Genomic DNA, 10,228 nt, shown 5'->3' on the forward strand with positions numbered 1-10,228 from the left:
CACCAACTATTGAATCCTCTTTCGTTGAGGAGTGGGAGCAACTAAGAAGTATCTCTTTGCCACATAAAAAGAATGCAAAAAAGAGAAAACATATTTGTGTACAAGTACAGTACATTCTGCAGCCGTTGGAAATTCTTTATATTTCAATTTATATAAGTTGAATCCTCTCTTTATACATCCATCCGTGTTAATTCTGGAATTGTAGCTTAATACAACGAGATTTGTACTTCTTTTATTCAAATTAGTTGAGTTAAATAAGAAATAATTACTCAATAGGTTTCTTTTGGATAACTACATTATCTTAGCAAATATATGCTCCTAATTACTCTATTTAGCCTAAGTTTCAATCAATCATAATTCATAGCTTCTTCTTGCCTATTAATTATTCCTAATTATAATTTATAGTCTCTAATGTATTTTCTCTCTTTTTCTATTTTCTTTTATTCTCCTTTTTTTTCCTTTTTCAATTTTTTTCTTTATTTTTTTTTCCCTTTTTTGGTTGTTTTCTCTTTCTTTTTTCACTTTTTTTTTCGTTTTTTTCATTTTCTTTTTTTTTTTCCTTTTCATCTTCCTCCTCATTGTTTTTTTGTATTTTTTCTCTATTTTATGTTACGCTCATTTTTTTGTATTTTCTTTTTTTTTTTTTTGCTTTTCATTTGTGCAAACTAGCAAACACAAATACAAATGTGAATTATAAATACAATTACAAATGTGAACTGTAACATACAAATACAAGTGCAAACTATAAAATATAAATATAAATGCGAACTATAACATACAAATACAAGTGCGAACTATAAAATAAAAATTCAAATGCGAACTATAACATGTAAATACAAGTGTGAATTATCATTTGTATTTTTTAATTATTGAAAATGAACGATTAATTTTCTTTATATAAATACTTGTTTGTATTTATTAATACGAGTTGTATTTATTGATACAAATAAATACAATTCAAATTTCTATACAACTACATATTGTATTTTTATTTATAAAATCATTTGTTTGTAATTGTATTTGCATCAAGTGATATTTGTTTATTTACTAATATGAATGATAATTTTGATATACAAATACAAAATGGTACATTTGTTTCAAATGATACATTACATATTTATATATTTAGAATCAAGAAAATACAATTAATGCATTTACTTGTTTGTATACAAATACAAATGATAAATTGTACATAGTCACGGCTAAATAGAATATGCAATCAACTTACAAATACAAAATAATTTTTTAAAAATAAAAAGGTATCAATGAAAATAGAATACAAATACAAGTATAATCCAAGTATAATCTAAATATACAAATATAATAAAATCATAATATAAACATAATCCAATATAATATGCAGTCAATTATAAAATACAAGTACAAAACAATTCTTTAAAATACAAGTGCGAATTATATAAAATATAAATGATGGTGCAAACTAACAAATACAAGTGCGAACTATAAAATATAAATACAAGCGCGAACTTTAAAATATAAATACAAATACAATTGTATTAATAAATATAAAAATATAAATGACGGTGTGACTATAAATACGATACACAATTGTGGTATTTACGTTATTATTCATGACTTGTACTCGACTAAAAATATTTTTTAAAAATACATAAAATATAATATAAAATAAAATAAAATAAATGATAAAGAAAATAAGTAAAAAAAAAAACAAAAAAAATTAAAGAAGAAAAGAAAAGAAGAAAGAGAAATAGAAGTTAGAGATTAAAGAGATGGAAAAAGAAAAAAAATAGGAAAAAAAAAAAGAGGAAGGAAAAAGCAGGAAAACACGAGAATGAAAAAAAATGAAAAAAATAATGATAGTGTTTTTGGCGAGACTAAATATGTAGTGTATTTATGTTTTTACGAATACAGACTACTAGGTAAAAGTGAATACATCGTCTGAAAATTGAATACAGCGGTTATAAATGATAATTATGTAAAATACGGCTATGGAAGAGAGGTTTTATAGCAAAGTTTCACTATTTCTGAAAGATCCCCATTTCTTTTTTATAAATTACAGCAGATTTTTTTTTTATAAATTAATATTATTTAAAGCGGTAGATTCTTTTTTCATGAATTAATATTATTTAAAGCAGTAGATTCATTTTTCATAAATTAATAATATTTAAATTAGTAGATTCTTTCTCCAAATCAAACTCAAGTCAACTGAAAATTATTATCTTCATGATTTTAAGAATTTCAAAATAAAACTTTATTTTTTTTCTTTCTCTCTTGTATCTTTACCCTTTTTTCTTCTTCTTTTTCTAATTAATTTGTTTCATCTTCTTTTTTATTTTATCATTTTTTTTCTATTTTGATTCTTTTTCTTTTTCTTTTCACTTTTTTCTCTCTTTTGTTTTTTCCTTTTTTGTTTTTTTTTCTTTTTTCTTTTCTTATTTTTTCTCTTTTTTCGTATTTTTCTTTTTCTTTTCCAATTTTTGTTTTTTATCTTTTTTTTTCTATTTTTTTTATTTCTTTTTTTATCACTTTTATTTTTACTCTTCTATTTCTCTTTCTTTTTTTTCTTTTTCTCTTCTTTTTTTGTTTTTTTCTTTTTCGTTTTTTTCTTGTTCTATTTTTTTTTATTATTATTTTTCCACTCTTTTGTCTCTAACTTGTATTTTTTTTCTTTCTCATTTTCTTTTGGGTTCTATTTTATGTTTTTTTGAATTTTTAAAAAATATGGCTACGTCGAGCACAAGTTATGGATGATAATGAAAACATCACAGTCATTTATTGTATTTGTATTTGAATCATTATGTATATTTTATATTTGTTGATTCAATTGTATTCATATTTTATAATTAGCACTTGTATTTTATAGTTTTCTCTTGTATTTATATTTTATAGTTCGGACTATCGTTTATATTTTATATAATTCGCACTTGTGTTTGAAAGGATTGTTTTATATTTGTATTTTATTGTTGGTTGCATATGTATTTTTATTTTGTGATTTTATTTTATTTGTATTTTTAATTTAATTTTATTTTCATCGATACACTTGTATTTTTAAAAATTATATTTTAAAATGCTATTTTGTATTTATACGAAAAATCAGGAAGAGATATGATCGGAAAGAAAACCATCAACTCATGCAGTGCTTGTGGATTTAAGGATCACAATAGGCGTTCATGTAGGAAATATCGTAAATGATATATTTCAAAATATTTGTTGTGATGTGATTAATTCTTCAATGACAATTATGTTTCATGTATTAAAATACGTTACAATTACATTTTCAGTATTTGCAACTTTGATTGAAAAAATATAAATAAAGTTATCTATATTTATTTAAGAGTACAGTTATATATATATACTAGTTTAACCGCACGTGCCTCGCACATGTAACATTTGACTATTTAAAATTAAATAACTTTGCCTATTGCGATGATTTTTAATAAAGTGTAAAAGTTTAAATCACTTTTCAAAAATCTTTCACGCTTTAATATAATAATATAAACATATGTATTTTACCACCAAAAGTTTCAAGTGGTTAATGAATCATCACTTTTGCATTTGCCATATAGTACCTCTTTCCCTTGTTGCCATATGTTAAGGAGACTCGTCAATTTGAACCATATTTGTGTTACGATTATTATTATTTTTCTTATAATTAAAATCATTCCTTATTTTTAAAGTCTTATCTTTACAAAATAATTGATTACGTTCTTATTACGTACTTAAAACTTTTAAAAATTTGGTACTTTTTAAATTTTTCTTATTCTAACGATTTTGCAATTATTTCTAGATTTTTCAAATCTTCTTAAAATTAAATTTAGAATTTTTAAACTAATGAAAAAAGTATTAGTTTTCATTAATTTTGATGATTTCTAATAAGGAAAGGTTTTACCATAAATATATTTAATTTATTTTCAACTCTTAAATTAAGAAAAAATAGTGAAATTCTGATGACTTCTAATAAGGAAATGTATTATCATAAATATATTTAATTGATTTTTAACTCTCAAATATTAGGAAAAATAGTGAAAATACGATTTTGTCTAAAGCAAAGATTTTTAATGAAGGACAAAAAGTTCAAACAACATTTCTAAGGCCTTTCACACTTTTAATATATTATAAATTATAGATATAGACACATGTACAATTAAAAATACATATAAATAAAAATATAAAATAATGTCCAACTATAAAAAATAAATTTGCATTTATATATACAACTATATAAACATGTCCTCAATTATTAATACATATATAATTAAATTACATGTATAAAAATATGTACAGTTACCTGAACGTATTTGTTATTAGTTTTTTGAAATACATATAAATACAAATATATAATTGTTCAACCAAATAATATAATGTAGAACCTGCATATAAAACTGCATAATCACATATTAATACATATGTAATTACACATACAACTATTTGAAACAGGATAAATACTCAACATAGTACTAAAATGAAAATCTTTCATTCAATTTGACTAAGTATCAATCTTCAAATTACAATAAAATAACTATCAAATTCAATTTACTTTTGACATGAAACATGAAAGTAAGATGTGAAACTTAACAACTACTCAACTACATCACTGCCAACCTACAATTAAATGTTATCATACACAAAATAGAAAAAAAATCATCAAACTTCAAGGACTTCTGCATTGTCTGTTCTGATTTTCCTAACAGGCCTCATTGGTGGTTCTTGCCATGAATATATACAAAAAAATATCTATACAATAAAAAAAAATATAAATATCTATATCACATATATATATTTAAAAATATACAAAATGCATAGACATACAGATCTGCATATATATTTACAGTACAAAAAATACATATATATCTGTATACGTATTTACAGAAATACATATCTGATCCATATGTATATAAACATACATATGACATAAATCTCTATAGCAAAAGGACAACTATATACATATACATATAGATAATCAAAAAATACATAATTCATACCGTAAATAGTAAAAAGTACAAATAAATACATATGTTACCTCTAGAATGACATAGAATAGTTTAAAGATAAATCTAACACTGTACAAAAATACATATGGATATGCATTTGTATATATAAAATACAAATAGATACACATGCCCCAAAAAAATTACATACAATTAGATTTTTGTGTGTGTGTGTGTGTATATATATATATATATATATATACACACACACACACACAAAAAAATGAGTACCCATTATTTAATAAATACATATACAAATACTTCTTCGTCTTTATATTCTTCAAAATCATATTCAAAAGAGTTTCAACATCAGGACTTGAAATTTTTCTTGATTCTCCGATTTTTTTAAAAGAAATTTCTTATATCTTTATATTTTTGGGCTTTTGATTTCTTCAATCCTTTTTGTTTTATTATTTCAGCCATCTTCTCTGGATCATTACGGTGCGTCGACCCTCATTGATTTCTTCAACTGTTCTGCCATTAGAGCAAACCTCCACAATCATACAACAAAAAAAATAAAAAAAATTACAAGAAAAATGATGAACAAAAAAATACAAAATATATAGAATTTGGGGAAGAGATAAAATACAATAACTATAAAATTAATAGTTAACTTATTTTGTGGAGCACGTTCTTTATCCATTAAGGTGAAAAAATGTGAGGAAAAAAACATAAATTAAAATAAAAATATGAAGAATAAGCGCTATTTGAGAAAAAATAAAAAGGTACAGTAAAATAGGAAAGAGAATTAGTGTTAGAGTGAAAATAAGAGAAGTTACTCTTTGGTAGCATGTAAACATGTATGTATTGAGTGGTCCCATAAAAAAATATTATTTTTTCTATAAAATATAATTTTATGAAAGTGTTGCTATTTATCATAAGAATGATCTTAAGTTTGTCACTTTTTGTGATTTTTCTAATTTTAATTTATCAAGGGCTATTACATTCTCTCTATGTTCCTGTGCCATAGTTTCAAACTTCGAAAGTCATACCATCTAATTTTTATTGTTAATTTGGATATGGTTTCTTTAAATTTTTTAAAATAAAATTTATATATTTGAAAACTACGTAAAAATTACTATATGTCCTACGAATTGAAAATTCAAAATATTTATAAGATATATCAAAATTAAGGTTAAAGATAGACTTGTTTGAATCTCAAAATCCAAAAACTGCAACATAATTTTGTTGAGCTTCGGCTAAAAGGGCCATTTTAAAATTGAACTACTACTATTTTTTGTTTTGGCAAACAAAAATAACCTTTTTTATTTTCCAGGGCAGTTATAAGTGGTACCTTGTTTATTTTGATGTCATACTATTATTTTACATAGGCTTGTTTGAATCTTGAAATTTAAAAATTGCCACATAATTTTGTTGAGCTTCGGCTAAAAGGACCATTTTAAAATTGAACTACTACCATTTTTCATTTTGGCAAACAAAAATATTTACCTTTTTTATTTTCCAGGGCAGTTATAAGTGGTACCTTGTTTACTTTGATGTCATACTATTGTTTTACATATGCTTTAAAGGTGTTAATGAGAGGGTTCCATTCCTTCACTTTTAATTAAAAATCTGTCTTTGAAGTTTGAAAATAGAAAACTTGGCTATATCCCTGTTATTAATTGGGGCAGAAGGAATCAAACGGATTAAAATTATATATATATATATATATATATATATATATATATATATATATATACTAAATGATTAAATAAAAAAGTGTAATTCCATATATTTCCAAAACAATTAGTCGTCATTTTTCATTAGATAGATTATAGAGAAGATTACCTTCTTTGAGCATGCGAATGATTATCAGCCTGCATTCATCAATTAAAGGATTATATAGGAGATTGCCTTATTTAAGCATGCAAATGATTTTCATGGAGTCGATGTTAATTTCAATTGAAACAAAGTTGTCAAGTTCCAACATTTTGAGTCCTTCAGTTAGAGCAAGTAGCTCCATGTGATTGTTGGTGGTGAGATGGTAGCTTTTGTAAAATTCCATAACCTGTTCACCCTTATTATTTTCAACTACTCCATCAATACCACCCCTTTGGGGTTTACCAACGCAAGCTCCAACGATGTTGAGTTTGAAGGAGCCTAAGGGTGGTGAGATCCATTTAAGGTTTAGGGTGGTCTTTGAAATCCTATCATAATAAGGACTTAGGATACTGAACTCAATGGCCTCGGAGTAGGCTTGTTTGAAGCTAGGGTAATCCCTTTTTATTATTGAACGAGTTATTATTTTTGTTCTTCCAAATAGTCCAAAGGAAAAAAATGAAAAAGAGTTTTCCGAGAGATAATGGTATCAAAGGATTTGTCCTTAAGGAATTTCCAAGTGATGCTCTAATTAGTAGGATGGAGCATGTTGTGTGTGATAGTGGTGTTCCCTTTGTGATGCTGAAGGATATATGTATAGAATTGAAGGTTGCTAGGGCATTTATGGAAAATATGGTTGATGTCTTCACAGGAATAATTAGAAAAAGGCACATACTTTTGAGATATTTATGCCTCTGTTGGCAAGGTTAGAGTTGGTAGGGAGGCTTTTATGTTGGATAAGCCAAATGAAAAACTTAATCTTGTTTGGGGTAGGGTTTTTCGAAATCCAACTAAAGGAGTTTGGATGGTTGTTGGTTAAGCTATTGGAGATGTGGGAGCAGGAACTTTTATAGCTAAAAAGTTCATTGCGATTGAGGTTCCAAATGAGAGTATCCTGGTGGGGGCTTTGGCTATGAAGAAATGTGTTGTTCATGGTTTGGATGATGGAGTTTGGAATTTCAAAGGAAGATTTGTGAAATCCCAAGAATTATTGGTTCGGAGCTGGGAAAATTTTAGTCTTTCCATCTCAACAATGAGGGACCATGAATGATCTGACTTAGAGGGGGGAGTGGGCAAGCCATTTGTCTCTCCAAAAATTTACTATATCTCCTTTATGGACTATCCATTGGTAAGCATCTTTACAAACTTATCTTCTTCTTAAAATTGCTTTCGAAGTTCTAAAGGAAAGGTTATGGATATTGGAGGCTTTGTTACCATATTTAGAGTGGAGCACATTAGCCTAAAGGGAGTATAGATTTGAGCGAAATTTTTATGTAAGATAGCATGCAAAGCAATGTTCTTGAGGCTGACTTTTTGCATGTTGAGGCCCCATTCCTTTTTAGGATTAGTGATGGTGTCCCAGCTTAGTAGGTATATTTTTTTCCCGATATCATTGGTACCCCAAATGAAATTCCTTTGAATTCTATCAATGAGCTTGAGAGTTTTGCTACAAAGAAAGTGTATAACATAACATGGTTTGGCATACTACTCAAGGAAGCTTTAGTCAAAGAGCATCTGCCAATCATGTTGGGGAATTTTTTCTTCCAATTAGCTAACTTGAAATTTAATATTATCAAGGATAAATTGAAAATTGTTGTTAACAAGTTTTTGGTGAAATATAGGAAAACCCAAGTATTTTCTAAAGTTAGATTTTGCAGGGATGGAGAGAAGATTGGCAAAAGTGTTCTTATTCTCTTTATTACAGTTTTGGGAGAAGATAACTTTGGATTTTTTGGTGTTAATTTTTTTTTACTAGAGTGGAGTCTAAAGCTGGAAAGGTTACCCGACTCGACCGGGGCCTTATCATAATGGGCATCCCAAGTCTAACCAAGATCGGGGACTACCCCCAATACCCAACCCAACCGTCCAGCGGATACCCTGATTCGGATGAATTCTGAACATAGAACAAGATAGAGTATAACTATCTAAATCCAGACTCTGGGATAGGTCTATAACCGTGACCGACCCAAACGAGTCTAACCATCCCCAAACCAACCGATAGCCATAACCAAACCATAAACCAAAACCAAAAACAATAACCAAACCAAGTTTCATTACATAACATAAAAGAATGGAACAATAAGAAATTTAGTCCAATAATGTCATCCCTAATGCCAATGCCACTACTAAGGCTGACACCACTACCGATCCCGCCCATACCAACCCATAGAAATTCTACAAAAGCCTCTAACCAAAAGAAAACCAATATCCGGTTGAGACATGCCCCCAACCATAGCAAAAAAAAAATATCCATAAATAAATCAAAGTGTGTAAGAACATCCATGAACATAAAATGGAGCCTTTCGAAAAGATGGAAGCTCACCACTTCAATCCTAAGAGTTGATCTCGAAATTCGATCACTATGTAGGAGGAGTAGAATAATGGATTCCTAAATCGCATGGGAATACAGCCACCCAAAGATGGGTTAGCGGGTGAACTCTAGCATGAACTCAGGATAAGGATAAAATAATTCCAGTAAAACCAAGTAAACCAACCATATACATACAAACCATACATATGTATATATATATATATAACCATACCGAGAAAGAAAACCAGGTTTAATATGCATTAAAAATAATTAACCTGGGTATGTGTAGCTTAACCGTCTAAAACCATTCATGGGAGATATGGGTCCAGTTTAACCCCCTGAACGAGCCCCGATGCGTGTAGCCGCACAAACCGGAGATACCATAAGAGTAGGAGATTCCCAAGTACCCTCACCCTCCATGATACATATGTACAGTGTACATAGAGGATTCCCGTATACCTTATAGTATCATATATGGTCGCCATGACCAACCCCTCATGTCGGCAAACATGAGTTTCTAGTGTTTGTTCATTGAACTCCCACCTTCATGGTTAGCTATCACACCCCGTCATTATTTCCCAATTAAAACTATTTTCAACCATCCAATCCATTATTCCATTTATTATTAACCAAGGCTATTAATAGTGGTATCGTCATACCGACTATAATTTACAAGTATTGTCCTTAGCCAAACCTTAAGAGGTTAAGAGATTCCCGTGTACCCATTTACCAAGTTAACTTGGGGAAGTCCCATGTACCCCACAAGTGTTCCATTATTATGTTTGGTTAGGGGATCCTTTGTACCCCGTAAGTATTCATTATTATGTTTGCTTGGGGGATTCCATTGTACCCCATAAGGATGTTTATTGAACCAAACCATCCTATTTAACCATTTAAACCATTTAGGGTTCCATTGCCAAGTTCAAACCATGCAATAGTTCCATTAAAAATCCAATAATATAGTAAAAGCATTATCATAGGCATTTTATGAAACATGTTGGGGACATAGTATTTCCAAAACCAAATACCATGTAACCATTCCCCTGCAACCAATTATCCAAAACCACCATTAAAGCATGCAAAAGCATAATTAAAACATAGTAAAACCATAACCAAGCCATTATAACCA

Source organism: Capsicum annuum, chromosome 3 (assembly GCF_002878395.1).
Source record: "Capsicum annuum cultivar UCD-10X-F1 chromosome 3, UCD10Xv1.1, whole genome shotgun sequence".
Taxonomy (NCBI): domain Eukaryota; kingdom Viridiplantae; phylum Streptophyta; class Magnoliopsida; order Solanales; family Solanaceae; genus Capsicum; species Capsicum annuum.